This window comes from Castanea sativa, chromosome 6, assembly GCF_040712315.1.
Source record: "Castanea sativa cultivar Marrone di Chiusa Pesio chromosome 6, ASM4071231v1".
In the NCBI taxonomy this organism is placed as follows: domain Eukaryota; kingdom Viridiplantae; phylum Streptophyta; class Magnoliopsida; order Fagales; family Fagaceae; genus Castanea; species Castanea sativa.
This window is the reverse complement of record NC_134018.1, coordinates 21,002,384-21,030,267: the sequence shown is the minus strand read 5'-3', so window position 1 is coordinate 21,030,267 and position 27,884 is coordinate 21,002,384. Positions and strand designations below refer to the sequence as shown.

The window sequence follows — 27,884 nt, the reverse complement described above, 5'->3', positions numbered from 1 at the left end:
ATGAGACGCATGAGGGAACCCATGCAAGCCTTCATCGTACTCTACTCTATATTCTCCGTCTTTGTAATCTCCACTGCATTAGACATCCTTGTTGCAACTCAGTCAATTAGAGATGGTGAGACCATAATTTCATCCGGTGGGAAGTTTGAGCTGGGATTCTGTAGCCCAGGAAACTCCAAGAGTCGGTATGTAGGAATATGGTACAAGAGTTGTCTCCTAGGACAATGGTATGGTTTGCCAATAGAGATATGCCGCTCAAACACACATCAGGAGCTCTGAAACTTGCAGACCAGGGAATTCTTGTCCTTACGGGTGATTCAGACAGCACCATTTGGTCTTCCAATTCATCAAGATCAGCAACCAATCCCGTTGCACAGCTTCTGGATACAGGAAACCTTGTGGTGAGAGATGGAAATGACAATGACCCCCAAAATTTCATTTGGCAGAGTTTTGATCATCCAAGCGATACACTTCTGCCCAGTATGAAGATTGGAAATAACTTGGTAACAGGCTTGAATCTGTTGCTAACATCATGGAAGAGCAGGGACGACCCTTCAAGTGGTGATTATACATTTCACCTTGATACTAGTGGATTACCACAGTATTTTCTGAGGGAGGGTCCAGCAGTGACACACCGGATAGGACATTGGAATGGTCTCCATTTCAATGGAGTGCCTTACATAAAACCAAACCCAATTTTTACAGTTGATTTTGTTTCTAATCCGGTGGAGAATTACTGTATTTATCAGCTTATTGATAACTCAGTGTTCACAAGGGTGATTTTAACTCCTGATGGTAAACTGCAGCGTTTCATTTGGATTGATCGATCCCAGAGTTGGAGCCTCTACTCAACAACACCAGTGGATGGCTGTGAAAGATACGCATTGTGTGGTGCATTCGGTAGTTGCAACATTAACATGTCTCCATTTTGTGGGTGCTTAAGAGGATTTGTGCCAAAATTTTCACAACATTGGAATGCAGCGGATTGGTCAGATGGATGTGTACGAAAGACTCCTTTGGGAAATTGTGGGGATGGAGAGGGCTTTCTAAAATACTCTGGCAGTAAATTGCCAGACACACGACAGTCCTGGTATAACAGGACCATGGACTTTGGGGAATGCAACAATATGTGCTTGAAAAACTGCAGTTGTACAGCTTATGCAACTTTGGATGTCAGAGGAGGAGGAAGTGGGTGCATACTTTGGTTTGGAGAACTGATTGATATCAGAGAGTTCAATGAAAACGGGCAAGACATTTACATAAGGATGGCTACCTCTGAATTACGTAAGATTCATTTATCTTAGTCTTAAAAGTTTTGTTTGATTCAAAATTTAAATTAGACGCATTGAAATATAAGCATATGTAAACATAGGGAAGTAAAGGATTTTACAAATTTTACTATTAACTCACAAATTGTCATGTTATTAATCACAAAAAAAGTGATATAAATAATCATTAGTTAAATTTATGAAGTTCATCAATGAAAGTCAATGCAATATTATATTTTGAACATTTTATAGTGCTTTTAATTAACATATTTTTCTTTTCCATTTCTATTAAAACTCTCAAAGTACAAAACCAATAGAACCTAAATCCAATTGAAACCCTAAAGTGTTTCAAAAAGATGTTAGAAATATGTTAAATCATCAATTATAGATTAATCTCTCCTAATAGTTTGAGACTTTAATTTTGTAAACTGATATTCTACAAAGTCACACACCAAATAATATATATATCTCTCTCTTTCCTAAACAAAAGATATAAAAATAAAAATTAAATTACAACTTTACTCAACTATACATCGTCATATATCCAAAATAAAGTATAATTTTTAATCGTAATATATTTTTATTTCTTTCTATTAATATTTATAGTTCAACTATAATATTTAATTCTCTATATATATGAAATTAACATATTAGTTTAGTTGGTATTATTTATCAAATTATGTATTTAATGTATCAAATTAACCTTGATTTGATTAGTATTAAATAATTTTTTTAATTAATATTTACATATTAAAAGCCCTGGATAAATTTTTTGTCTTAGGTCCCAAATTATGTTGGGCCGCCCCTGATTTGGAATAAATCTAACTAACATGTGAGAAAATGATAAAAAATTATCTTAGACAATTTTATTTCATATTGCTAATGCTAATTATTTAGATTTAATTCATTCTTGCAGCGGTATACGTAAGACCGAAAAGGAGGAAACGAGTGTAGATAATAGTATTCTTCGTATTATCTTTTGGAATCGCTGTCCTCGGCCCATGCTTGATGATGTATGTCTTTAAGAAGAAGCAGAATCGAGAAGGTAAATCATCCTAAAAATACTATAATAAATGATCATTGAAAAATTGTAGTAAACGAGGCATGACTGATCTTACAACAACCATCACAGATCGACTCTATTCCATATTTCAAGTTAAAATTTCTTGTCCAACCTCATGTTGTCAATTATTTATAGAATGTTTGACTGTTTGTTTCTGTTTATTTTACCATGTCTTGCATTAATTAGTTTGAACTCAGAAGCATCGGGTGAAATTCTCATTTTGCTGGATACTCACGTATGAGTGAAAGTCTCATCTGAATAATAATGAGAATGGTGAGTGGTTAATATAACATAGTTAACCTTAAACTCATAAACTTAAGCTTTTGAGTTAAGCAGTGTCCTTATATATTACATTAACTTTCCACTTAGAGAATTCTCAAGGTGTTATTTCTTCAAGTGGTATTAGAATTCATAATAGCATGGGGCAAGGTGTCAAGGTTATACATGATGATAAATACCTTTTGCGGATGGAGTGAGAACTCGAATAAATGAGTATTGCCAATGGAGCTAGATCACAGTATGGTGCAATGTTCTCACAGACAAGGATGTGCACACCGGTTCCCATGAATGAGCGTGCAAGGTTGACATGTGATTCCCATAGATGGCATACAAAAGACCGATGAATGATACATTAGTGAGGGAAAAGCTCATAGGCAAGGGTCAATGAGTATGACTTGTTTTTGGCCCACAAAGAGAGTTTTAAAGCCCATAGAAAAGGAAAAGGCTAACGCATGAGAAGTAGATTGTTGGATACTTGTGTGAGTGAAAGTCTCATTTTTTATAATAATGAGAATGGTGAGTAATTAATAAAACATAATTGGGCCCTAACTTGTAAGCTTAAGTTCTTATGTTAAGTTGTATCCTTATGTATTATGTTAGAAAAATGCTACATACACAACATTTTCACGATACTTTCATAACAAATCATAGATCGTAAGTTGTTATTAGTTCTAATTTGAATTCACAACTTAAATTACTTTTTTTCCCACCTATGATAACAAATAACAATCTATTACTTAAGATTTGTTGTGAAAATGTTATGAATATAGCATTTCTCATTATATTAACCTCTCAATTGGAGGCTCCACAAGGTGTAATCTCATCAACACATCTAGATGCAAGTCTTTGGTTGTAATTCATATAGGATTAAATATTATTGTATCTAAATAAAATAACGCAAAATTAAAGCTAGTAAGAACATTAATGTAGTTTTAACCAAATTTAATATAAAAATCTCACTTTGTTATTTTATTTAAATATTAGGGCAACTTATAATCAATCCACTTGTGGTTAGACCTATTTCACTTTGTCTACCCGTGGTTTAAAACTTAACATTTTGCCTACCTGGGATTACCCCCTTTAGTCTCCCGTTATCTACCTCTGGTAAAAAGAAGGATAGATATGTATTTTTGCACCATTTTTATGTCTCTTTCCCTCCAAAACATTAAAAATAAAAAAAATAAAAAAAAAACATAAAAATTCAAGAGAAAACAAGATCAAAATGTGCTCTTGGTAAAAACAATTATGTAATTCTTAGAACTTCAACTTGTACTTAAACTTATCATCTTAACCACAAACACTCAACTAGTATTGGTGGTGTTAGAGCATTCGTAGCAAGTATTGTAAATGTGTTAAATGCTATAATATAACACATTTAGCACATCAAATACCAAAATCCAGTTTTCATCAGGTATCTCAAATCTCAAAATTTATAGCACACCGCTACAGTACCGTCTCATCTTTGAGACAGTACGGACCAGTGTGCCAAAACTTCTTTTCCTTATTTTATTTGCTTCTCTCTTCTCCCAACGCATTCTCTCTCCGTCTGCAATAGCTCTCTCTCCTCTCTGGTCTCCATCTCTCCTGTTGCTCCCTATTTCTTTCTCACTTTCATTTTTTTTTTCTCTCACTCTTTTCCTCTCTCGTCCTCACTCTACTCCGCAGAAGAATCAGTACACGCTCGCCTGAAGCCGCCGCCGCCCGCCGATCTCGCTTGGAGCCTCCGCCCGCTGATCTCGCTTGGAGCCTCCGCCCGCTGATCTCGCCCTAGTCATCCTCCACAGCTCCCTCTAGCCTAAAGCCGCCTCAAGCTGCTTGTCTTCTCTCTCGCCTAAAGCCACCTCAAGCCACTAAAACTGATCTCGCTTGAAGCTGCCTGAAGCCGATCTCGCCGCCGACGTCTCCCACCTGAAGCCGATCTCCCTGCCTGAAGCCGATCTCGCTGCTTGAGATGTGGGTTTGTTTGATTTGGGATGAGTTTTGAGGTTTGTAAATGTGGTGGCTTGTGGGTTAGTTGTGGCCGTGGTAATGTGGTTGTGGCGGCAATTTGATGGTTGTGAGGGTGATTATTGGGTGGTTGTGGTGTTTGTGCCGTTGGGTTGTTGTGGATTTTTTTTTTCTGGTTTTTTTTTTTTTTTAATAAGGTGGTGTTGGTGGATGTGGGTTTGTGCCGGTGGTGGTTGTCGGTATTGTTGCGGCAGTGGTGTTGGTTGTGTCGTTATTACTGGTGTTGTTGCTGTTAGACGATGGGAGAAGATTATATATTATTTTAATTTGTTGTAAATATTATTTTAATGTATAGAATTGAAGGATAAAACATTTGATAAATGAGATATTATAAAATGATGTGGTAAAATGATAAAGTAGGTGTCTGGTGTGTCAAAGTGGCATTTTTTTTCGAAACATCTGATGAGAATGCTCTTAAAAAGCTAAATTGCTATTTTTACCACCACCATATTCAATAAGAGCATTCGTAGCAGATGTGCTAAATGTGTCAAATGCCAAATATATGGCACATTTGGCACACCAAACAAAAAAAAAATCTCTTTTATTAGATGTGCTAAATGTTGCAAATTTTTGCAACATTGAACAGTACCGTGGTAATTTGCCACGGTACGGACGAGCCAGGGCAAAAATATATACTCTTATTTTATTCCGTTTTCTCTCTCCTCATCACAGATATCTCTCTCTCCGTCTTCTCATCTCTACCTTCTCTCTTCATCTTCCACAGCAAGCCGATCACCGAAGCCCACCACTCAACACCGCCGATCTCACCAAAGACCACCACTCGACGCCGTCGACCATCTGTCTTCTCTATTCCGCTTCAAGTTCTTTTTTTTTTTTTTTCCGTTCACATTTTTTGGTTGTGGTTTGATGGGTGGGTTGGGCAATGGGTGGGTTCGGATTGTGGGTTATGGCAGTGGGTGGGTTGAGTTTCATGGGTTGTGACGGTGATGGCGAATCAGTAGTGATTGTGGCTGTTAGTGGCGGCTCCATGAATTTTTTCCAAGGTATTCCTAAAAAAATTTCCCAGGAATTTTTTTTTTTGGTACATGGTTTTCTTATAAAATATTTGTCCATAATTCTAGCAAAAGAATAAACAATAAACTATAAATTCATTTGAAATATTAATAAAATTATTAATTATTGTTGTTTAGTTGTTTCATTAATTTGTTTGTTTTTTATAAACTATAATTTGTTATATTGTTATTTCATTAATTATAAAATTATTAATTGTTATTTAGTCTAACATAATTTAATTTTTTTTGTTTTTTATAATGTATTGGTTAATTATACAGCTTTAATTTGTTATATTGTTTAGCCTCATGTGCTTATTACACTAAAAGAGTCAGTTATATGCACATTACACATCCTATGTGCAGCACAATAATTAAAACAGTATAACCCGGCCCCAAGTGCCCATCTACCCCACCCCACTTAACAGACAAGTACAAGCCTCATGGCTAATGCCCCAATCACAATAACCAACTACCAATCAGAAAATTTCACAATCATAAATCACAATACACATTACCCTAAAAGATAATCAATAAGTCACCAACACTAACCCACGCCAGCCAACAGATAAGAATCATAACTCATAAGATGCCAAATTCAAAAAGTCAAAAAATAGGCAAAGCATTAAAACTTCTGCTTCAGCCAATCATAGTTCAGTTCAAATAAAGTTATCTCTTAAAGAATAAAGAGAGAGAGTCATTCATTTCATTTAATATTTCAGATAAAGAGAGAGAGAGAGAGACTGAGAGAGAGTCAAAGAGAAATACCTTGAGGGAGCACCGGACCGGAGCAGGGAAGCCTGAAGAGTGAAGGCTGAGGCTGAGGCAGTGACCGTCGAGCGATCTGCAAGCGTTGTGCAATAGCAGCAACGCGATGTGCAACGCAATCTCCGACGATGTGCTCTAGACTGCGACTGGACCGATCTCCGATGAGGGGCGACGAAGACGATGTGCTTTGGAGGCTGGACTGCGACTGGATCGAGTTGCTCTGTTGCTCTCTGTTTTTAGGTTTGCTTTAGGATTTATGACGATTTTAGTTGAATTTATTTTTAGGGGTTTTTTTTTTTTTTTGGCTTGAAAGTAGAACAATTTTTTTTTTTTTTAATTTGAGGGTGTTCCTAGTTTTTATTCAGGGTGTTCCTATTTTTTTTTAAGGGTAAGCAAATAATTTTTTTTAATTATTATATATAATTTTTTTTTTCAAGTTAGGGTGTTCCTGGGAACACCCTGACTATAACATGATGCCGCCATTGGTGGCTGTGGGTTGTGTGTGTGTGTATTTTTTTTTTCCTGGTGATTGTGGCCGCAACCATTTTTGGTTGTTGTTGTAGTTGCTGTTGTTGCTGTTGTTGATGATGATAATGGGGAGAAATTTAATATATTATTTTAATGTGTAAATATTTTTTTAATGAATAGAATTGAAGAATAAAACATATAATAAATGAGATGTTGTAAACTGATGTGGTAAAATAATAAAATAGAGTTTTGATGTTATAAAATAACATTTTTTTGGAACATCTGTTACAAATGCTCTAAGAATGCAACATTAGTAGTGATATAGATAAAATTTTTAACTACTCAGCTGTACTGCTCAGCCATAAATGGCTGTGCCATGCAGCTCAATGCTAAACTCAAAAAATATTTTTTTATTCCCTTTTCACATTAAAATATTATTTCTTTCTTTTTTTTTTTTTTTTTTTTCTTTTCAATTTCTTTTTTCCTCTGCCTGTTTTACTCCTTCCCTTTCGCAAATCAGATCAAACTCTCACCTCTCTCTCTCTCATCCTCCTCATCAAAATCTCACCTCTGTCGATTCATCATCCTCCTCACCACTGCCACCGAAGTTCACGCACCATCGCCAAAGCTCATGCACCATCATCGAAGCTCACGCACCGTTCATCCATCGCTGAAGCTCACGCACTATTCCTCCATCGCCGACCCACGCACCATCACCCATGTTCGAAGCCCAGCCTGTTCATCCATCATCCTCCTCACCGCCGACCCGATTTATCATCGCCGACCCATGCACCATTGCCGACCCACTCACCGAGTCATCCATCATCCTCACCAAAGCTCTGTTCAATCAACCATTGCCGTGGGCAGTGGGCTTGTGTTTTCCGATCTGTGGGCATTTTGGTGCAATTGATGAAAATTCAGGGGTATTTTGTTTACAAGGTTACTTCAAGAGCTGTGGGTTCTTTTGTCTTTGGTGTTTTATGTATGTGTTTACGGCATTTAAGTGAAGTATTGGTTACGATTGGTTGTGTTCATAATGGATTTTGTTTGTCAAGCCCATTGATTATGCTTTCATTGTTCTTGAGCTTAGTGGTTGTGGGCAGTGTTTGCGGCTGTTGTGGCTAAGTGATCATATGTATCTAATACTTGTGTTTGTGGCTGTTGTGGGCTATGTTTTTCTATTTGATGTGAGGATTGGTTATGGATTGAAAAGGGAAAAAGAGAGAGAAGAATAGAAAAATAAATAATAAATAAATGAATTGTTTATTGCAGTAGATATAGAGTAATTCTTAAGTACTCTCGGAGTACGGAGAATGGTACTTCCTCCTCTTACATTCATAGTGGGATCCGTTCATTAAATGCATGGTGGGGTCTACCATGAATGTGAGAGAAGGGAGCACCATTTCTTTATGCTCCGGGACTACCTAAGAATTTTCCGTAGATATATTACTTTATTATGTTATTTATGTTATTTTATTGTGTTGAACGCTAAAATAAAACTACTGATATTGAATGTTTTGTAAAATGAGAAGGTAAAATGTATAAAGTAACTTTTAGTAAAGCCTAAAATTTGGGCTCTACCAATGTGGATGCTCTTATACGTCTAAAAGCATCATAAAGCCTTATGAGAAAAGACAAATAACAACTTAATATAAATCCAAATTTAGATCCAATTATTACGAGATACAATTGCTCTAGCAAAAATGAAAAAGAAAAAAGAGTTAGTGATAGTTATAGACTCAAAAAAAATTCCAAGAGTATATCAATTGGATAAAAAATAAAAATAAAAACTCTTAATCTAACTCAACAGTATTCAAATAAATCAAATCAAATCTCCTACTCCTCATGTCTCTGTCAACGAAAATTAAAAACCTAGAAAAGTTCAAAAACTAAAATCCTAGAAACATTATCAAACCCCAGTCTTGCCATATAATAATTATAAAAAAATAAAAAAATAAAAAAAAAACTAATCTTGTTTTGGAGTCCATTGCAATCAAAAAACCCAAATAAAACTAACACAATTTACAAACCCACTCTTCACTCTCTTCCACCTCAAACCAAAACCCAAAAGAAAAAAAAAAAAAAAAATCAACGACAATCACAATGCCCATTCTTCTTCATATTCCATTGTCACACCACCGCCCATAGCCATCACCATCTGACCGCAACTTAGCCAACCCAACAATGGAATCAACCACAATCAACATTTACCAAACCAAATCATATCAAAATCCAACCAAAACTCCCAAATATGAAATAAATCTCTAAATGCCAAGGAAAAAATATACAAAAATTACTTGCCTTTGATCAGAGTCATTGTTGTGCCTGGAGAAGAGCCTTGCCATTAAGACATCTTAGCTGTTTTCATGGGTCTCTCTCTTGCGCCAACGTGTTCTTTTAGATTGAAAATATGGGCTAGTTTCAAAATCTAACTCTCAAGACACACAAAACTATGCCTCAGATTATCAGCAATTTTCAGTCTAATGGCTTTTCGATCCAAGAAAGGGTGGCTTGTTGCTTAGGGGTTGGAACAAGCAAAGAGAGAGAAATTTGTTTGAGTAGAGCTATAAATATAACCATTTTTAATCTTGTGTTAGTGTTCTCATTGAAGCTCTTAAAGCCTTCAAATATTTTTACAAAAATCAGTTTTTGATCTTGTTTTTTCTAATTTTGTTATGTTTTTGTGTTTGTAACGGTATAAGTGATAGGCTAGGTAACAATAGACTAACAATGGTAATATCAAGTGGGCATAGTATTAAGTTTTAAATCACGGATATGCAAAGTGAAAATGAGTCTAACCACAGATGGGTATATTGTAATTTCTTTTAAATATTAATTTTTCTCTCTCCAAAAATAAATAAATAAATACTTTTTATGTCTTCCCTATCCACTACAAACAACCCAGCCACTGTCAACAACCATGCGCCATGATGCCACCAAAAAACCAAAAACAAAAAAACAAAAAAGGTTGTAGCCCAACAGTACCACCGAAACTCATCCCTCGTCAACAACCTAAGCTAACCACAAACTACCCACCAACAATTGGTGCCCCCACGTGTCTCGGATAGCAATACCTCAATAAATTTATTGAAGTACTATTTATTGTTAAAATATCTTGATAAAGTTTTAAGGCTAATGTAGGGTGATTTTGGATAAATTTAGCCAAATATTTTTGAAATGTTAAAGTGAAGAGGCTAATAGAAATGCTCTAAGAAGAGTTATAATATGGATATGGGATTTAATAATAATTTTTAATTCCACAATGAGTATTCAATTTTTGGTTCCTTTCAATCATAATTTGCAACACACTTTTTTTTCCTTATAAAATAAGTAAATTTAAAAAAAAAAGAAAAAAAAAAAAAAAGACAGATAATATGGTGCACTTGATGGAACATAAAGTTAAATAATAGAGGTAAACTAGGAGATTTTCTTAGTCTGGATTGTATCATATATGAGTAAGTACCACTTTATTGACTGGCAGAATCCACCTTATAAAGTGTTCCATGGTTGGTTTTGACTTGAATATTCCCATATATATATATATATATATATATATATATATGTATGTATGTATTCCTTGTTTAGTTCAAATGTGCAGAATTCTTTGCAGGAAATATCAATCCAGAACAAGACTTCAGGTATAGACGTGAGAATGGAGATTTAGAAATCCCATTATATGGTTTTGCTACTATAAATCATGCCACAGATAACTTTTCAGTTAATAATGTGCTTGGTCGAGGCGGCTTCGGACTAGTTTACAAGGTAGTTACCTAGAACTGTTTTTGTTTCTTTTTAATTAGTTTTACTTTTAGTACTATTTTTTCTAGGTAGATAATTAGTTTAAGATTAAATTCTATAAAGATGTGTAAAATTCATATTTTACGCTCTTCAATCTCAACATGACACATTACCTTATCACATATTAAAAAATAAGCACAACTACATTCAATCAATTATAATACCCATTTGAATATACAACCAAATTAGGAGTTTATTAAGATGTTATTAGGTGTGATAAGATGTATTAAATTTTAAGTAAAAAGCTTATGTGTCAATTTTTTATTGGATGATGTATAATATGAGTTTTACTCCTCATCTTTTCTAGATTCAAACTCAATTAGTTTTAGTAATATTGAAAGAGGAAAGAACACATTCAAATTACTGACCTCCACTCAGGGGCAGAGGACAGGCCAATGCCCCTTGATTTTTCAATTTCCTATCATCTTTCTCTAATATATTAATAAAAAAATTTAAATTATAGGTAAATTTTACTTATTGGTCCCTTCATAATTTTTTAAAAATTCCTACAAATTCTCTTTGAATGGAAAGTATTAATTTCTTTGTTTTTCTTTAATATTTAATTTTTTACCATATATAATTCATTAATTTTATCAACATTTAAAGCATACGATTTCAAAACACAAACTCTGATTCATTTTTATTTAAAATTTTTTTTTCATCAATTGTTACAACAAGTGAGAGAGTGAGATTCCAATCTTGATTCCCCCCATAAAATAGGCCAAACAATGTCACAAAGTTAAAATACTTTTGGTATTTAGTATTTAGAGAGTAGATGTGGGCATATACTTTTCCCCCCAATACTTGTAGAAGGAAAGATATTATAATTTTTGTGGTTAAAAATTTTGAACATGCACTGCTTTTTTTTTTTTTTTCAAGAGAAAGATCATGTACTGCTTTGTCATCTATTATTATACATACAAAAAAAAAAAAAAAAGGAGTTTTCATTTGGAATTTTGTTATAAATATAATTCTTGTCTTCCTCAACAATATATACACACACACACACACACACTACCCTCATCACAAGCACTTTGCACATGTGATGAGGCTTTTTATTTTTTATTTTAAGATAAAGTTGTATTAGTACTTGACTACAAATGTGAGAGAGAAATGTAGAGGTGAGAAAAAAAAGTAGATTTATTTTTTTTTTATTTTTTCAAAAAGTAGTTTTATATGTTTTATATTTTTAAATTACTAATTTTACACGTCTAACCCTATGATTTAAGCCTAAAAAACAGATGAATTTGAGGTTATTTTAGTCATCTAAATTGAGGATCCGAAACAGGGAAAACCTCTTAAATAGTAGTGTGTATATTTTTTCTTGTATATTACATTGTAGTAAATCATATAAAGTAATATTTATTATTTAATTAATATGAAAATTAATTGATTTTTATAAATTTTATGTTTTATAAAATCATTATATGTGATGAGGATAATTTTATAATTAACTCGTGACGAAATGAAAGGAGACGGATACAACGTTCCCGTCAGTTTTGCTCATTAAACCCCTTCTTGTAATGTCCGCAGCTCCATCTCATCACTAACGACACTAGGCTGAAGGGAGTGAGTTGACGACATCAAGTTGAAGGACGTAAGCCGACGACCTTATTGGGATCAATGATATACGTTGACGACCTTATAAAAGGACGATTCAGCAGGCTGACAGGAACGAAGGCTGAAGAAGATAATCGAACCTCCGTCGATAACCTTGCTTGGTTCTCACGCAAACATGTGTAAGGAGAGTTCTTGCGTTACACGCTTAATCCTAATTAAAGAGACTCCTATAAGAAAAAGAGCTCTAAGAGATACACAAAATCCATGAGCTCTAAGGAGAGTTCTGGCACTCTAGAGTTGTGAACAAGAGATTTCTCTAACTTGACCGTCAAAGGGTACTTAGCCGGTACCACACCGATACTCCTTTTAAGGTCTTCAGCTTTCGTGTTGTGCAGGTTCTTCATCGGGAGCACATGAGGACTGTGTGGCTTACTAACGATTTTCGGCATCATCAGTTGGCGCCGTTTGTGGGAAGTATAACGACTTGTAAAGTCGTGCGATCGCTTCCCAGATAAAGGGTTGCATGGTACTCACTCGCTCGATGGCAACCACCGACAACGTTCAAGGAGACGAACCACACACGACGGCGCTCAAGAGACAGGTCCAAACTTTGGCCGCTGCCGTGAAATGCCTCACCAAACAGAACCAAGATTTGGAAGAACAATTGCGCCAAAGGAATGTGGGCGCTAACACCCAGGAGGAAGATCAAGAAGGAACTAGCGCAGAAAGAAGGAACTAGGAGGGGCCAGAAGGCAGCAACACCCTTAGCAGGCCGGAACGACAAGCCGTGAACCGGCCGTCTGTCACCGATACTATCTACCTCACATAGTCGCTGAGATGCAGATGATGAAGGAACAAATGGATTGCATGATGAACGCCCTCAAAAGATGGGTGTCCAACGACCTTGATGATCTGGTCCAACAAACTGACTCGCCCTTCACAGCGTCAGTTAGTTCATTCCCCCTTCCACAAAAATTCCGCATGTCGCAAGTAGAAAGCTACGACGGGTCCAAGGACCCCTTAGATCATTTGGAGTCCTTCAAGACCCTAATGCACCTTTAGGGGGTGCTAAACGCGATCATGTGCAGAGCCTTCCCCACCACGCTGAAGCACCCGCAAGGATCTGGTTCAGTAGGCTGACGCCCAACTCCATTGGTATCTTCAAGGAGTTAAGCGCCCAATTTGCCTCACACTTCATTGGAGGTTACAGGTATAAGAATTCCACCGCATGCTTGATGAACATTAAGCAGTGAGAAGACGAGACACTAAGGTCTTACATAGCTCGTTTTAACAAAAAGGCTCTCTCGTTTGATGAAGCAAACGACAAGATACTCATAGCAGCGTTCACCAATGGGCTACGGAAGGGTAAATTCTTATTTTCCCTATATAAGAACGACGCGAAGACCATGTCAGATGTGCTTTATAGGGCGACCAAGTACATGAACGCGGAAGACACACTGATGGCTCGAGAAGAGAAGCCCAAAAAAATGGAAAGATAGGAAGACGCGCGATCGGATAGAGGGCGAAAGAAGGCTAGAACTGAAGAATGACGGGATGATCGACGCCCCAAACCACCCGCGGGGAGATTCACGAGCTTCACCTCGCTGACGGCCCCGATCGACCAAGTACTAATGCAGATTAAGGATGAAGGGGCCCTGACTTTTCCTAGCAAGCTGAAGGGAGATCCCAACAAAAGGTCAAGGGACAAATATTGCTGCTTCCATCGCGATCATGGCCATGACACAGCTAACTGCTATGACTTGAAGCAACAAATAGAATCTCTTATCAGATAAGGAAAGCTACAGAGGTTCGTTAGCAGGGAAAGAATGGACCTGCCGCAAGAACAAGCCCCCCGACGGGAGAACGAGCACCCCAGGCCGCCCGTAGGAGATATAAGAATGATCGTCGAGGGCACCGCAACAGCCGGGTCGTCAAAGAAAGCCCGGAAGACTTACTTTAGGACGGTTCAAAACATCCAGCTAACGGGTTCCGTACCCAAGATGACGCGGGTTGACAACCCCTTCATTGGATTCTCAGAAGAAGATGCTCGACGTCTTCACCATCCCTATGATGATGCACTCGTCGTCACCATACAAGCTGAAGACTACAACATACACCGGGTTCTCGTCAACAACGGGAGCTCAGTGGACATCCTGTATTACCCCGCATTCCAGCAGATGGGGATTGATAGAGAGCGACTAATTCCGACTAACGCACCGCTCGTCGGCTTCGGAGGGACGAGGGTATTCCCCCTTGGCACCGTCACTTTGGCTGTAACCATTGGCGACTACCGTCAACAGATCACGAGGAATGTAGCATTCCTCATGGTCGATTGCTCATGGGCCTATAATGCCATCATAGGGCGGCCTACCCTCAACTCGTGGAAGGCCATAACTTCAACCTACCATTTGATGCTAAAATTCCCGACGGACTATGGAGTAGGAGAATTACGAGGAGATCAGGTGGTCGCACGCGAATGTTACATGGCTATGATGGAGATGGATAACCACCTCCAGACCATAAGCATAGAAGAGCATTGGGCAACAACGGAGCCTGTCGAGAGACTCGAGGATGTGTCTCTTGACGACTCTTGACCAGAGCGCATAACCAAGATCAGCACCCTTGCAAGCCCGGCGATCCGCTAAGCACTCGCGACATTCCTCAAAGAAAATCAGGATGTATTTGCCTGGAGCCATGAAGACATGCCAGGAATTGACCTGTCAGTCATGGTACACAGGTTGAATGTATCGCCCTCCTTTTCGCCCGTCTGCCAAAAGAAAAGAGTGTTTGCCCAAGAGAGTGATCGGGCGGTGGCAGAAGAAGTCTGCAAGCTACTAGAGGCGGGGTTCATTAGGGAAGTTTACTACCCTGATTGGTTGGCGAACGTCGTGATGGTCAAAAAGAGCAACGGAATATGGAGGATGTGTGTCGACTTCACGGACCTAAACAAAGCGTGCCCTAAAGATAGCTACCCCCTTCCGCGAGTCGACCTCCTCGTGGACTCTACGGCTTAACACGAGCTACTAAGCTTCATGGTTGCATTTTCGGGATACAACCAAATCCAAATGGACAAAGTTGATCAGGAGAAGACTTCGTTCATAATAAGCCAAGGCCTTTTTTGTTACAAGGTTATGCCATTCGGCTTAAAAAACGCGGGTGCAACATATCAAAGGCTTATAAACAAGATGTTTGCACGACAAATGGGGAGAAATATCCAGGTATATGTTAATGATATGCTGGTGAAAAGCCGAAGGGAGGATGACCACTTGGAGGATCTCAGGGAAACCTTCAACACTCTTCGCTTCTACAACATGAAGCTCAATCCAGACAAATGTGCCTTTGGAGTGACGGCAGGAAAATTCTTAGGATACATGGTGTCTTAGAGAGGTATTGAGGCTAATTCGGAAAAGATCCGGGCTATAATGAAAATGGCACCTCCTAAAAACGTAAAAGAAGTAAAAAGCCTTAATGGCAAGATCGTCGCGCTCAATAGATTTATGTCTAGAGCAATGGATAGATGCCTACCTTTCTTTCGCACGTTGAAGAAATCCTTTAAGTGGACGGTAGAGTGTCAGCAAGTGTTCGAGGACCTGAAGGCCTACCTCTCTTCACCACTGCTGCTAAGTCCCTCACAACCGGGAGAAGAATTGTTCCTCTACTTGGTCGTCTCTCAGAGAAGACGACAAGGTGCAAAGGCCAGTATACTACACCAGCCGGGCACTTCATGGTGTAGAAGAAAGGTACCCCCCGATGGAAAAGCTCACCTTCGCTCTAGTCACAGTGGCCCGTAAGCTTAAGCCGTACTTCCAAGCCCATACGGTGGTCGTCCTAACTGATAAGCCCTTACGGAGAGCGATGAGCAGCCCTGAAGCCGCCGGACGTATGGCCTTGTGGGCAATAGAGCTAAGTGAATTTGACATACAATATCGCCCACGTACCGCCATCAAGGGGCAAGTGGTCTCCGACTTCATTTCGGAGTTCACCAACACGGAAGGCAAGGGGAGGCAGGGGATCCCCAATGGAGTGTGTTCACAGACGGATCGTCCAACAGGAAGGCCGGTGGAGCAAGGGTAGTACTTCAATCTCCACAGGGTGATGAGATCAAATGCATGGTTCGACTCGATTTCCTACGACTAACAACGAAGCGAAGTATGAAGCCCTAATAGCAGGGTTAGATCTCGCCAAAGCCGTAGGGGCCGCAAATATGGTTATCCACTGCGACTCCTAGGTCGTCACAAATCAGGTAAACGGCGATTATGAATGTAAGGGCGAAAAAATGAAGAAGTACTTGGAGCAAGCAAAGAGAAGGATGAATGAGCTGCATGTAAAGGTCGTCCAAATTGCGAGGGGAAAGAATGAGCAAGCCGACCGCCTTGCTAAGGCAGCATCAGCAGAATACATGACCACCCCCGACAAGTTACTCTCCTTTGTTCAGCTCTCGCCACTAATAGACGTTGTCGATGTACAGGAAGTAGGCTCCAGAGACAACTAGACCACCCCCTTTATTTCATACTTAAAAGACGGCACGCTACCTGACGGGTAGGAAGCCGTGAGAAAGCTGAAGGTCCAGTCAGCGCGATTCGTCTTAATAAAGGACGTCCTGTATAAAAGGGGTTTCTCCCGACCATATCTAAGATGTTTAAACCCTAAAGAAGCGGATTACGGCAATCATTCAGGATCGCGGTTGTTGGTGCATAAATTGATTCAGGCCGGATACTACTGGCCAACCATGTAGAGGGACGCCTAGATTTATGTCAAAGCTTGTAACAAGTGTCAAAGGTTCCGCAACTTCATCAGACAGCCGACGGAAGAGCTGACGCCAATAACTCCTCCATGGCCATTCGCCCAATTGGGACTGGACATTATGGGCCCATTCACGTTAGCAGTGAGACAGCTGAAGTTCTTGATAGTCGGCATAGACTACTTCACAAAATGGGCAGAAGCTGAAGCCCTGGCCACCATCACCGAGAAGAACGTACAAAACTTTGTTTGGAAGAATATCATTTGTAGGTACAGAATCCCAAGGGTCTTGATCTTGGACAATGGCAAGCAATTTGACAATGACTCATTCCGAGACTTCTGTTCACAATTAGGAATCAAAAACCACTACTCCTCCCTAGCCCATCCTCAAGCCAACGGCCAAGCCGAGGTCGCGAACCGATTCTTGCTTCGAATCATCAAGACTCGGCTCGAGGGGTCAAAGGATATATAGCCAGAGCAGCTGCCCAGCGTGCTGTGGGCATATAGGATGCCGATCAGAACTCCTATAGGAGAAACTCCTTTCCAGCTAACATACGGATGTGAGGCGGTCATCCCAGCTGAAGTCAAGCTCATAAGCTACAGAATGGACAATCATGACGAAGGAAGGAATGATGAGGCCATACGTCTACGACTCGATCTGGCTAACGAGGTCAGGGCCACAGCTGAACAGAGACTCGCACGATACCCGGACCTCATGGCCAAACATTACAACTCCCGAGTCAAACACCAAGACTTCAAAGTTAGAGACCTCGTCTTAAGGAAAGTGATGGGCGCCGCCAGAGATCCCGCACAAGGAAAGCTTGGTCCAAACTAGGAAGGACCCTACAAAATAACGTCATGGCTAAGGAAGGGCACCTACCACTTAGAGACACTTGACGGGCAGAAGTTACGCCACCCATGGAACGCTAAGCATCTCAGGAAGTACTACCAGTAGAAGATAGCATGAAGAACACTACTCCTCATTCCCAATTTATTTCTTTTAGTCATTTGTCTTAGTTTACTTTTGCCTACAATACATTTAAAGCCCAAAAGGCTGAAGGTTATTCTTTTTTGAAACAATTTTCTACTTATGCATTCATCATAATATGAGGAGTTTATTCAGAAATGACTGGTGTATTTATTATGTTAGCTAGTCTTCAAGACCAAATGGACAGCATTATCAAGTCCACAAGGTGGACAAGTCTACTACTAAAGTCCTCAAAATGGATGAGTATTCAGTTCGTCAAGTACACGACCTCATCCTTTAGTCCACTTATTTTCTAGTCCTAGTGGACGACATTATTAAGTCCACAAAGTAGATGAAGCCACCACCAGGTCCACAAGATAGACAAACCTACACAATAGACGATCTCATTGTTATATCCACAAAGTGCACGAGGCTACTGCTCGGTCCGCAAAGTGGATGAGGCTACTGCTCGGTCCGCAAAGCAGACGACCCTACTGCTAAGAACAAAAGGTAGACAAGCCTAAGTCTAAAAAATGGATGGGTTTATCATCTACAAAGTAGACAAGTTTAACCAAGTTCAAACCAAAGTGGACGAGTTTGGCCACTACAACGTCCACAAAGTGGACGAGTTTATCACAAAGTCTACAAAGTAGATGACCTTATTACCACAAAATGGGCGAAATCTACTATTCAAGTCCACGAAATAGACGAGTTCAATATAACGATGGGTTCATTACCAAACCCACAAAAGTCAATAAACTTATTAGGATCCATAAAATGGACAAGCAGTCAGCTGACGCCATTATCCATAAAGCTGACGGGCCCATGACGAACAATCAACTAAAAGAAAGCTGACGGGTCCATAAAGTTGACGGGCCTAAGCCCACACAGTCCACTAAGTGGACGACCTTATCTTTTAGCCCTAGTGGACGACATTATCACCAAGTCCACAAGGTGGACAAAATCGTTATAAAGTCCACAAGGTGGACGAAATCATTATAAAGTCCACAAGGTGGACGGCCACACAAAGTGGACAGGCACATTATCAAAGCAGACGAGTCTAAATCCACAAAGTGGACGATGCCGCAAAGTCCATAAAACCGATGGGTTTGGTACAACGCCCACTAATTGGACGAGTTCACTACAAAACCTTTAAAATGAATAAGTTTATAAAGCAAGCAAATAGTCAACTAAAAGAAAGATGACGTCCTCATTCACAAGTTGACGGGTTGAAATAAATAGGAAGACGAGCCTAAGGAAAACATAGACAGAAGGCATCACCCTATTTTACCAAAGCACCCTAGCATACGAATACAAGAAAAACACAAGCAATGCATATATATATATATATATATATATATATATATATATATTGAAAGTGATGAGCACAAAATATTACAAATAAAGTAGTATTTTCTACAAGTAGAGCCCAAAAAATGGGCTTCAAACATTATACAAACTACAAAAGGAAAACGCTTAAATTCATGAAGCTGGAGGGTCTTGAAAATTCCCGTCACCCTTAGCAAGAATAGGCTGAACGCCTGAAGTAGAAGGATCTTTAGCATTGAGGTCATCGCCGTGAGGGTTGGTTGACGGGGTCAAAGTAACAGACTTATCCACGGCTGGCTGGGCAAGAACGACGCTATCATCTTTTTGGCTCGCCTCATGTTTGTTAGCGCCGTCACTTTCTTCATAGGAGTTGACGGTAGTGGCTTGTCCATAGTAATCTTGGATAAATCCAAGTCGGGGTAAGCAGACTAGACCTGTTTCAAACAGTCCTCAAATCCATCACCATAGTAGACAGCACAAGCATCTATGAAGGACTGCAAGTCCTTAAATTCCGTCACAGCGTCGTTTCTGGCCATTTCCACTTGACTTAAAAGGGCCTTCAATTCCTTCTCTGCCGTCATCTTGGCTTATTGGTGAGTAGACGACGGTCAGGTCCCTGGTTGACGGGGCTTGAGGCCGTCATAAGCCCTTTGTCTGATCCGTGAAGACGCTTAAGAGACGACGGCTTCCTTGGAGGTTTATCCCCAAGCGTCAGGGCCGCTTTCTTTCTAGGACGAGGGTCCTTCTCATTAGCTTTCCTCTTAGTCGTTGTCTTCCTGACGGCCTTAGGGGCTGACGAGGATGTCCCTTCCCCTTTTGTCCCTCTTCCTTCTTCTTAGCTGCAGTAGCCTGTACTCTTTGCTTAGCTGCCTCCATTTCTGTAAGAGGCGAAGAATTAGGGAAAAATGACATAAAAAAAGAGACGGAAGAAATTGAAAAATACTCACGTCGACGAGAATAAGCGTTTAGCTTGCAAGCTTCTTCCGTTGGCTCCGAACCACCACAATATAAATGTAAAGCGTCAAGTGTGATCAGGTCCAGACACTTCGATCGTCCAACGAGATGGGCGTCACTCGAAGGATGGAATCCTCTTGTTCCGCAGTAATACATGGACGAACGTTAGCTGAAAAGAAAAGCAGACGGAGTTAGGAGTCTCAAACAAATGAACTAAGTAAAGAAGTAGATGAGATCAACCTGAGTCCCTGACATATGCCCAAGTATCGTCAAAACCGTGAGGCATCGACTCCCACTCCTCCTAATGGCATACCCAGTTCGTCCCCTCTACCAAAAAGTATTTGCCCTTCCACTTCCTATTCGAATCAAGCATATCTGATACCAACTTTAACTCCTTCTTCCTTACTGCAAAATGATATATCCCCTTTGACGAGGAAATATATTGGGGGTGGTAGCACCAAAAGGACTCGTCCAGGGTTAACTGACGGTGTCCACCACTTAGACGACCCCACAGGATCTCGGCACCTATAAATATTCGCCAGGCGTTAGGGGCAATTTGACTGACGGATATTCCCAAAAAATTAGCCAGCTAATGATGTAATGTCGTCAGCGGTAGCCTTAATCCTGCCGTAAACATGGCATCATACATGCCAACATCCACGGTTCGTCCTAAATAACATCTCTCGCCCTCCTCGGAGAGACGGATTGGGATGTTGTCCGCTATTTGATAACAGGCACGTAGGTTATTAAAGACATTAACGGATATCGATGGAAGGAATTCATTGACGGTCCAATTCGGAGGTAAATGAAAGGACGGTCGTCCCCGAGGGCCCCTGAGGTGCTCTCTAAGACCTCCTTACCACCGTTGTCATTACCCTCGGCACCAGATCCCTCTCTTTCTTCTTCACCAGTCCTTTTGTGTCTGTCACGTAATCCTTCTTCCTCACTTTCATCATCCTCGTCTTCACCCTCACTCACCTCACCTTCACTACAACTCTCCACTTCCTCATCAGAAGAATGGGCTGACGTTCCCCTCTCTGACGACCAGGAGAAGCCCTCCTTAGGCTCATAACCTAATTGATAGACTTCGTCGTAACCCGCTCTTTCGCGGCCTCTCTAGACATCTGACTACCTACAAGTGACGAATTCATTCTAAGAACCTAAGATGACGACCTCGCTATAGAAACTAAGCTAGAAAGACAAAAGTAAAATGAAGAAAAGGAAAGAGAACTTACAAGTGAATCCTTGGTAAGAGACGCTCCTGTGAAAAGTGACGAGGTCGTGAGACTGACGGACAAAGGAGATCAGAAAGCGACAGTCTCTCTCTCAATATCAGCAAAGGATGAAAAACTAGAAATGAAAGAGGAAGGGAAATATATATATATAGGCAATGGGGGCATGGAAGACGAAGCGACACGTTCGTCCAGACGCAGAGCCAATCAGCCCGTGCCATGTGTTCTGGCATTTAAAGAAGGCGGCTCGAGTTACCACGCATGAATGACCTTTCGACGATATTAACTCCATAACCCGTCATCTATAACTGATGGAGTCATGGAGTAGGGGGCAGCTGATGAGGATAATTTTATAATTAACTCGTGACGAAATGAAAGGAGATGGATACAACTTCTCCTCAGTTTTGCTCATTAAACCTTTTCTTGTAACGTTCACAACTCCATCTCATCACTAACGACGCTAAGCTGGAGGGAGTGAGCTGACGACATCAAGTTGAAGGACGTAAGCCGACGACCTTACTGGGATCAATGATATACGTTGACGACCTTATGAAAAGGATGATTCAGCAGGCTGACGGGAACGAAGGCTGAAGAAGATAATCGAACCTCCGCCGATAACCTTGCTTGGTTCCCACGCAAACATGTGTAAGGAGAGTTCTTGCACTACACGCTTAATCCTAATTAAAGAGACTCCTATAAGGAAAAGAGCTCTAAGAGATACACAAAATCCACGAGTTACTCTCCTAGAAGGAAAGTACTTCTTGGCCAAGGCGCAGGTTTCGGCCCTACACTACTATAAATACCCCAAAGCCCTCGTAAACCAAGGTACGCATAATTCACCTCAACTCTAGCACTCTAGAGTTGTGAACAAGAGATTTCTCTAACTTGACCATTGGAGAGTACTTGGCCGGTACCACACCGGTACTCCTCTTAAGGTCTTCAGTTTTCGTGTTGTGCAGGTTCTTCATCGGGAGCATGTGAGGACTGCGTGGCTTACTGACGATTTTCAGAATATTAATTATAATTAATATAATTTAGAGGATATTTACACATGACTCACTCAATGTGCCTTGGATTTTATATATATATATATATATATATATATATATATATATATAAACTTTTGCTGGTTTATTTATTTTTCTTATATATAGTGTGTGTTATTTTGTGGATGTACTTATCTTAGCCCTCAATAAGTTTTTGAATCCGCCCCTACCTCTACTTCTTGAAGCGTGTTTCCTGAACGAATTTTGGTATCTTTGATGTTTAGTAATGCTAGTTGCTAACCCATATGATGTATGAGATAGTTAAATAAAAATTAAAAGTATTTATATATATTGCTTAAAGGTCTATGACTTAATTAAAAAAAAAAACATATAACTTGAAAATGAATGAAAATAAGTAAATTTTTGTTCAATATAATAGTTTAGAAAAATTATTTTTCTTTAATATCATTGGTTCCACATAACAAATCTTAGCGTGGGCTATTCTATGATGATGACTTCACACAATACTTAACTACAATTATATCTACTATCTACCACCAATCTAATATATGTTACCTTGATAGTAGCTAGATCTACAAATTGTATTCTCATATCCTCCATTATTTAGAAGGTAACTGATGTAATGATTGTATGTAATGTATAAATGTTATTCTTTTACAATATAAATTAATTAAAATAAAATCTAATTTTTTGGAAATTTTTTGGAATATAATTTTAAATTTCTTAAAATTTAGTTAATAGAGTTTCTATTTTACCTAAAAGTGAACTATCACAATTAATGAGAATTTAACCATGTGTAAAAAATTAGTCTATTATGATAGTTCCAAATAATATCCTAATACCTATCTATATGAGTTTTCTTTTTAATGTTGCCATAAAGGATGGACTTTAATAGAAGTCATTTAAGATCCAACGTATCCAATATTTTTTTAAAATGTAATTTCAAAAGTCTTTTATTTGTAAATTTTTTTAATTATAAAATAGACTCTATCTAAACTCTAAAGGAAAAAAATTCGGAATGATCACATCATTGATACCATATCATGATGGTTGCAAATAACAATATTATTATTCATGATTAATAGATAAACAATGAAACTGTAAATTAACATACTTCTTCTACCATTTTCATTATTCAATCAAAACCAAAGTTTCAAAGATAATTCCAATTCAATTAAATCCAATACATACATACATACATACATATGAACGTAAAGAATTCTAAAAATAAAAACAACAATCTCCAAAAGCCTCTGCCTAATACAGTCACTATTTTTTTTTTTTTTTTAGATTGTGCGTTTAGTTCTTTTTCCTTTTTTGTTTCATCAAACTTTTTCTAATTGATCAAAATATCTCTCATATATGTTGACATTAAACCAGATAAGAAAACTTTACATACCTTTTGCTTTGAAGACACTCCAAGAACCAAAATCAATGCAAGACGCTATATAGTAGAGTGACGTTGGAAGAATAATCCCCCCAAAAAAATTTATTTAAAATATAATATAGGAATGAAAAGCCGAGTTGAAATTGTAATAAAAAATCCCTGGAAAAAAAAAACTATTTAAATATAATATAGGGTTATGGATTCCTAATCAAATTTGGTTATATAATTTTTTTTAAAGGATGAATATGTTGGTAGAGTCCATTTGATATAAAATTTAAATCCTATTGAATTAAAAAATTATATATATTTTTTGAGTCTCATTTAACATAATTATAGACTTTAAATCCTATTGAAATTATAATTTCTATTCAACATTAATTTTAAAAAAAAATGAAAAAAAGAAGAAAAAGAAAACATGGTTGATAGATATAAGGAAATATGATAGAATTTTTTTTTAAAATGTCATCAACATAGAAATTACCAAATTAATGGAGATATATTCCGTTTTTTGGGATAGATTTATATTAATGGAGTTATTATATAGTTTGTTAGGATTATCTAAGAATTCCCTGATTGGGTAATAGTCTCCTTTAAGTAGAGTGATTGTATGGCACCAAACAATTAAATTCAATTTTTTTAAAAAGAAATTTAATAAATTTTCTATACTTTGGTGCTATAAAATCAAAAGAAATTAAATCGAATTAAGTCAAATAAAAAATGCTGATGTGAAAAATTGTGAAGAAGTCAACTAGAAATCAAAGGTTTCGGTTAGAGAGATATATATATATATATATATATATATATATATATATTTATGTATATATAATATAGACTATATATTGTACAGTTTAATTTATATAGTTGAGACTATCCAATCTACATGGAACCAAATTCATGCTGCACAATAGTATTTCTGCACATAAATTTAGTCCCAAACTCCCTATTTCCTAGAGTTTCGTTGATAACCTGTACTTAGTAATTCAAATTCATCTTTTTGCATATACCTGAGATTTCAATAGCAATTTGTTTTCATGAAAAAAAGTATCAAGCACGGTGAAAATGGAGTTTTGCCCCTTTCAGCAAAAACAAGTAACAAAATGCCCATATTCTGAAACTATTTAGGTATATGCCCTTGTTTTAAACTCGATTTTCTAAAAATCGAGTTTCATGTAACATTTTGCAAGTAACTCGATTTTCATTAAATCAAGTTTTTTATTGAAACTCGATTTTTAGAAAATTGAGTTTCAAAATAGGAGTATATGGCTAAATAATTTCAAAACAATGGCATTTTGCTACTTGTTTTTACTGAAAGAGGCAAAACCCCATTTTCTCCTATCAAGTATCAAGCACTGAGTTTCTTCACGTATGAAATCAATGTTTGCGCAAACTATATTTTATTCTGTTGATCATAAAGTCATTCTGGTGAAGGGATAAGTGTTTTCTTTAGGTAGAACTTTTTAAGGCATTTATTAAAATGAATGCATACATCGAAACAATACATACGAGTAGATTGTTCATCCAATATATATATAGAGACACACAAGAGTAGACTAGCCAAACATTTGTGACTGTTGCAAGTAATGATATTCAGGGAATATTAAATGAGGGACAAGAAATAGCTGTTAAAAGGCTTTCAGCACATTCAAGGCAAGGATTTAACGAGTTCTAAAACGAAGTGTTTTGCCTTGCCAAACTTCAGCATCGAAATCTTTTCAAGCTTTTAGGATGTTGCATTCATGAAGAAGAAAGGATCCTGATATATGAATATATGCCCAACAAGAGCTTGGACTCCATTATTTTTGGTTTGGCTTTCTCAAGAACTTAGCTTATATAAAGTAAATTTTCTCTACATTGTGATTTAGAGTTCGCCAATTTCTTGTTGAATTGATGTTTTGACCAATCACTCTTTTGTAGATCATTTGTATAGTAATTTTTTACCAACTCCCATTTTTATTACTGTTTAGTCTAAACCAAGGCTATGTTTGTTTCGGGCATAATTAAATTCTTGAAATTGTTTTACACCGTTGTTGGTGTTTGGCAACACAGGAAATTACAATTAAACTAAAAATAGATTTCAGTTGACTGTAAAATACCCACCCCACACCCATAAATCATTTTACACATTCAGTTTACCTTCCAACGATTTCCACTATCCTCAGAAAATTTCTCTCCTCATTCACTCTCATCACTCACGCCAAGCCCAAGCCGAAGGACGAAGAGAGCTATCGCCGATGAAGCCCAGATCCAGTCCCTGACCCACTGCCCCACCGTCGTGCTTGCAAGCCCTCCACCGGTGAAGGTAGTTTCTCATCTACTTCACTTTCGTCCTCTCTCTTTCACTGATCTAACCCATCCCTCTTCCTCCCCTGATTTTGTTCAGCTCCAATCTTAACTCTGCCTAGATCGCACCACCTCAACCCTTCTTCCACCCACGCCATCGCTGTCCTAAATGTTTTTTTCTTATTGTAAAATAACATTTGTTCTTGGGTTTTGGAGGATCAATGGTTAGGGTGATTCATGGGTTTCAATGGTGGTTGGTTGGGGGTAAGTTTAAGCATTGATGGTGGTTGATTGGGAGTGGTGGATTATTGGCTAAGGTGATTTGTGGGTTTCAATGGTGGTGGATTATGGGTTTTGGTAAATGGGTTTTGATATTCATTTTGAGATTAATGGGTTTTGATTTTGATTATGATTTTTCAGGTTAATTGGTTATGTGGTGGTTGATGGTGGCTATTGGTGGCTGGGTTTGTAGTGGCCGGTGGTGTCTGGGTTTATGCTGGTGATTGTGGTTGTTGGGTTTTCTGAAAATAGGTTTTACATGCAATACCAAATACTGAAAAATACTCTTCCAGCAAATTTTTCAAAACACAAACAAAGAATTGAAAATATTTTCTTTTTCGTAAAATATTTTCAACTGAAAATATTTTACACTTGGAAAACATTTTATATATTGCCAAACACAGGCCAATATTTCTACTAAAACAGCCACTTCTCTATCATTGTCACCTTTGCTGCCACTTGAACTCAATTGTGTAAAAAGTCCCCAATTCCAACCTTATTGATTGAACTTCTATGAATATTTAAATAATTTACAGCCCCAACATGAATAAATTCGATTTAAACTTGCAGATCCAGAGCAAAGCATATTAATAGATTGGCCTAAGCGCTTCCACATTATCAATGGAATTGCTCGGGGACTACAATATCTTCACTATGATTCTAGACTAAGAATTATCCATCGAGATCTAAAAGCTGGCAATGTTTTACTAGAAATCGAGACGAATCCAAAAATTTCTGACTTTGGCTTGGCTAAAAGATTTGGAGGAGATGAAATTGAAGCAAAGACAAACAGAATTGTTGGAACATAGTAAGAATTTTAATACAAAGTTTAATTGCAACCACTGTCCACAAATATGTTGATATAATCAATGATTTGCTGCTGCGGTTACATGCCTCCAGAGTAGGCAATTGGTGGGCTCTTTTCAATAAAATCTGTTGTATTTAGCTTTAGTGTTTTGGTATTAGAGATATTGAGTGGGAAGAGAAACAGGGGATTCTATCATCCAGACCACAATCTTAGTCTTCTTAGGCATGTAAGTGATGTCTAGCAATATACTTTATGGTGGTCTCTTCATTTTCATTCTTCAGTTGAGTGAGTTTGGCCCTATTGTGTTAGCTTTTAGGGTTTCAATACATGCTTTTTTATTCTCAAAGTTTTGCAAATGATCTAAATCCTTTCAGGCATGGAGACTATTTAGGGAGGACAGACCATTGGAACTGATTGATAACTCATTTAAGGACCCATGCAATCCAACTGAAGTGTTACGATCAATTCAGGTTGGTCTGTTATGTGTGCAGAAAAGTCCAGAGCATAGACCGACCATGTGCAATGTGGTTTTGATGTTGAGCAGTGAGACTGCTCTACCTCAGCCTAAAGAGCCTAGTTTTCTCAATGAAAGGCATGTGTCAAGAGTGGATTTTTCACAAAGGAAGCACGAAGGACGTTCAAACAATGGACTAACCATTTCATCGCAAGAGGCTCGATAA

General features: G+C 38.2%; 1 pseudogene; it reads left to right on the top strand.

The window, feature by feature from the left end:
- On the top strand, nucleotides 1-27,884 carry LOC142637955 (G-type lectin S-receptor-like serine/threonine-protein kinase At4g27290; annotated as a pseudogene).